Genomic DNA, 5,672 nt, shown 5'->3' with positions numbered 1-5,672 from the left:
AAATAATACTTATAATAATAATTACTTAAATTAATAATAATTAAATGAATAAATAATACTTACAATAATAATTATTTATTTATTATTATTTATAATAATAAATAAATAAATACATTTTGCTGTATGAAGATTTTTGTGTGTTTGATGAGTAAACATGTTGGTATTTTCTTTTTTATGATCATGTAAATAAATAAATATTGCTGTATAAAGCATTTTTGTGTGTTTGATGAGTAAACATCTGTTAGTATTTTTTTGCTTAAAAAAGCTTTTATTGAGCTTTTATAAATAAATAAACACTGTTGCATGAACATTTTTTGTTTGATGAGTAAACTTTGGTATTTTCTTTTTTATGATTAAATTAATTCATTCATTAATTACTTAATATTGCTGTATAAAGCATTTTTATGTGTTTGATAAGTAAACTTATATGTTGGTATTTTCTTGTTTAAGATTAAATAATTAAACAAATATTGTTGTATGAAATTTGTATGCATTTAATGAGTAATGTTGGTATTTTAAGATTAAATAAATAAATATTGCTGTAGTATGAATCATTTTTGTGTTTGATGAGTAAACATATATGTTGGTATTTTATGTTTTATGAATGAATAACTAACAAAATAAATAAATACAATTCTGTATAAAGAATTTTTTGTGTGTTTAATGTGTAGACTTCATATATATATGTATATAATTAATTAGATTATAGACAGAAAGATCATAACACCACATTATATACGCACACTTGTATTTCTTGTGTTAATATTTCTTTAGATTTTCTGTCACTTACAGTATGTTACACAGCAGAAATCACTGACTAAGAATAATACAGAGCATTACCGGACTGGCTTATATCAGCAGCAGCGTTTTATTACTCCCAACAGACGCTGCGAGTTTATATCTCTTTCATCGATAACCTCACACTGCATAACTGTGAAGCCAGATGTCATATCTGATGTTTGTCATCCAGCAGCAGGAACATAGAAAGCAAGAGTACAAGCGTTATGACAAGCAGACGTGACATTGTGTTTGTCATAGAACACGGAATGATAATCTCCTCTGTTTACTCAGGGCTCCGAGGTGACGGGAAAATTGAGGCATTCCAAGCCAGTTGCCTCGGCAACCAGGATATGATAATGTTGCTCTGACAAGAGAGAGAGAGAGAGAGGCAGAATGGAGCGCTGTTGTGTTCAGGGACAGAGCAGCCGGGGGAAGTGAATTAATGGGATAATTTTCACACTGTGAGGGTGGCAATCGTCCTGCTCCTTCATCTTCTCCTGGCCTCCACATCCAAACCTTCATGAACACCAGCCGACTCCATTTTACACGCATCAATCTCCATTCCTCAAAACAGGAGGAGAATATTACATCACGAAATGTAAATGGTGTTGAAATGATCATAATTACATGATGTCAATATGGAGATTCTGGTAAAACAGACAAAATGTGATAGTAAACACATGTACAGAAAAACTGGTGGGAATCTTTGTAGCTATCTAAGCGACACAGAGATAAACAAAAGGATAGTTCTAACATATATATGCACACTTTTTATTTTTTTAATGTCATACTTTACACGCACCATTTTTTCACATAATGTTTAGCTTACAGTCTCTGAATAAAAATCAGCAGTGACTGATTAGACTATATTTATTTATTGTACGTTATGTTAAAGCAAAGCAAACGTTTTGCTAAAATATCCACAAATACAAGTGCCCGGTTTATCAGATAGCAGTAGACTTTGGTGCATTATTTTTTAGAAACAAAGAATAATTGTACAATTAAAACAACTTTTGTTGTTGAGATCACAAAAAAAATTGTGAAAACAACTTATTTCGAGATTGCAAGAAAATTAAGTCATGATAACAAAAAATACTTTTAAGTCATAAAACAAAAACAACTTTCGTTATGTTGACATTACAAGAAAACTATTGTTGTATTATGAAAAAATTAAATCACGATAACGAGGAAACAACTTTCGTTAAGCCATAACCACTCAAAAACAGCTTTTGTTATTTTGAGATTACAAGAAATCTTTTAGGTCAAGATCACAAAAAAGTTTAACTGTGATAACGAGAAACCAACTTTCGTTAGGTCATATTGACGTGAAAACATTATTATGAAAGATTATGAAAAAATTTAATTGTGATATTGAAAAAAAGCCTTGTGTGTTGAGATCACATGAAAACTTTTGTTGTGTTAAGATAACGAGAAATCTTTGAGATTATGAAAAAGTAAATCGTGATAACGAGAAACCAACTTTTGTTGTCATAACCACGCTAAAACAACTTTCGTTATGTTGAAATTACAAGAAAACTTTTAGGTCAAGATTATGGAAAAATTACATTGTGATAACAAGAAAGTCATTCATGCGAAAACATCTTTTATTAAGAGAAAACTGTCGAGAATACTAAAAAATGTAACTTTGATATTGCAAAAAAAAACTTTTATTTTGAAATCACACAAAAAATGTATGTTAAGATTATGAGAAAACGTGTTATATTGAGATTATGAAAAAATTTAATTGTGATAATGAGAAAACACCTTTTGTTGTCATAACCACACGAAAACAATGTTGAGATTAAATAGAGAAAATTAAATCGTGATAACGAGAAACCAACTTAGATTAAGTAATAACCACGTGAAAACAACTTTCGTTATGTTGAGATTATGAGAAAACTTTTATGTATAGATTATGAAAAAATGTCATTGTGATAATGAGAAACCAACTTTTGTCAAGTCATAACCATGCAAAAACAACTTTCGTTATGTTGAGATTACGAGAAAAAATTTGTTATGTCTAGATTAAAACTTTTATTTATATTATGAAAAAAATTCAATTGTGATAACAAGAAACCAACTTTCATTTAGTCGTAACCACTTGAGATTACAAGAAAACTTTTATGTCAAGATTACGGAAAAATTAAATCATGGTAAGAAGAAACTTTTGTTATGTTTACATTACGAAAAAATTACATTGTGATAACGAGAAGCCAACTTTTCAGTAAGTCATATTCATGCGAAAACATCTTTTATTATGAGAAAACTGTCGAGATTACTAAAAAATTTAACTTTGATATTAAAAAAAAAAACTTTTATGTTGAAATCACACAAAAAATGTCGTTACGTTAAGATTATGAGAAAACGTGTTATATTGAGATTATGAAAAAATTTAATCGTGATAACGAGAAACCAACTTTTGTTAAATCATACTCACGTAAAACAATTTTCATTATGTTGAGAATTTGAGAAAACTTTGTGTTGAGATTTAAAAAAAAAATCGTGATAACGAAACTAACTTTTGTTATGTCATGATAACGGAAAATGAAGTCGTGATGATGACAAAACAACTTCAGTTATGTTGAGATTACGAGAAAATTAAATCATAACAACAAGAAACTTTTGTTGTGTTTACATCACGAAAAAATGTAATCGTGATAATGAGAAACTAACTTTCAGTAAGTCATATTCAAGCAAAAACATTTTTTATTATGAGAAAACTGTCGAGATTACTAAAAAAGGTAACTGATATTGAAAAAAAACTTTTATGTTGAAATCACACAAAAAAATTTTATGTTAAGATTATGAGAAAACGTGTTATACTGAGATTATGAGAAAATGAAATTGTGATAATGAGAAACCAACTTTTGTTAAAACATAATCACACAAAAACAACTTTCGTTATGTTGAGATCACAAGAAAACTTTTATGTCAAGATTACGGAAAAATAAAATCATGAAAACGAATAACTTTTATGCTTACATTACGAAAAAACTTAAATCGTGATAACGAGAAACCAACTTTCGTTGAGTCATAACCATACAAAAACAACATTTGTTATGTTGAGATTATGAGAAAACCTTTGTTTATATCACAAAAAAAATGTAATTGCTGAGATTGCAAAACAATTACTTTGTGATAACAAGAAACCAACTTATGTTAAATCATACTCTAGCAAAACAATTTTCATTATGTTGAAAATTTGAGAAGACTTTGTTGAGAAAAAATTAAATCGTGAAAACAAGAAACCAACGACAAATTATGACAAAATGAAAGCATGATAACGACTAACCAACTTTCATTACATTACAACCACAAAAAAAAACAACTTTCGTTATATTGAGATTACAAGAAAACTTATGTCTACATTATGAAAAAATTAAAGCATGATAATGAGAAACCAACATTCATTAAGTCATAACCACGTGAAAACAACTTTTGTTATATTGAGATTATAAAAAAATTTGATGATGAGATTGCAAAAAAATTACATTGTGATAACGAGAAACCAACTTTTGTTAAGTCATACTCACGCAGAACAATTTTCATTATGTTGAGAATTTGAGAAAACTTTATGCTGACATTACGAAAAAAATAAATTGTGATAACAAGAAACTAACTTTTGTTATGTCAAAATAACGGAAAATGAAGTCGTGATGATGACAAAACAACTTTAGTTATGTTGAGATTACGAGAAAATTAAATCATGACAACAATAAACTTTTGTTGTGTTTACATCACGAACAAATTTTATAGTGATAACGAGAAACTAACTTTCAGTAAGTCATAACCACGCAAAAACAGCTTTTATGTTGAGATTACAAGAAAACTTTTGTTATCTCTAAATTGTAAAATGTAATTGTGATAACGAGAAACCAACTTTTAAGTCATTACCAAGTGAAAACTTTTATGTTGAGATTACGAGAAAATTTTTGTTGTTTACATCACGAAAAAATTAAATCGTGATAACAAGAAACCAACTTTCATTACATTATAACCATGAAAAAAAACAACTTTTGTTATATTGAGATTACAAGAAAACGTTGATGCCTACATTACGAAAAAATTAAAGCATGATAATGAGAAACCAACTTTCATTAAGTCATAACCACATGAAAACTTTCCTTATGTTGAAATTATAAAAAACTTCTGATGAGATTGCAAAAAAATTACATTGTGATAACGAGAAACCAATTTTTATTAAGTCATACTCACTCTAAATAATTTCATTATTGTGAGAATTTGAGAAAACTCTAAATTGAGATTACGGAAAAATGAAATCATGATAGAAAAATAAAAAAGAAAGAAAAATGATTATAAATCATGGCCTTTAAGGACTTCTGTACTTTCCAATTACAACGGCCTATAACTATTTTATGATGACAGTCTGATTGAATTTCAGAGTTGTCATTTAGCAGGGGAATGCACGGTGTCTGGCAATAAGAGGCGCGTAAACCCCGCGGTCTGTCAAACAGACATGCTGAAGAGTCGCGTGAACAGGCGGTGTCAGTAACACACGCTCCCGCTGCCGCCTGCTGTAAATCACTCATTAGCGGCGACAGATCTACGAGTCTGATTCACGACTCTGATACGAGCCCGTGGCACGTCGAAACCCCGCGGGGCCCCGCGGAATCAAATCAATCACGTGTTTATTAAAGCAGCCGTTCGCCGCGTGCGTGTGCGCTCTTCTCTTCTCCTGCCTTTCTCGCACTGCGTTTTTTTAATCAATCCATAATTGTCATGGCCGGGCAAAATAAATTTACATTCTCATTTCTGTTTGCCGTGGTCAGCGTGCCGTTTGCTATGCTAATTAATGAGTAATTGCGGTGAGATGTGGGAGGAAGCAGCGAGAGGTTGGTGTGGGGGTGGAGGGGAAGCTAATGAGGTGAGAC

The sequence above is a fragment of the Labeo rohita genome, chromosome 25 (genome assembly GCF_022985175.1).
Source record: "Labeo rohita strain BAU-BD-2019 chromosome 25, IGBB_LRoh.1.0, whole genome shotgun sequence".
Lineage (NCBI taxonomy): Eukaryota > Metazoa > Chordata > Actinopteri > Cypriniformes > Cyprinidae > Labeo > Labeo rohita.
This window is presented reverse-complemented; position numbering follows the sequence as displayed.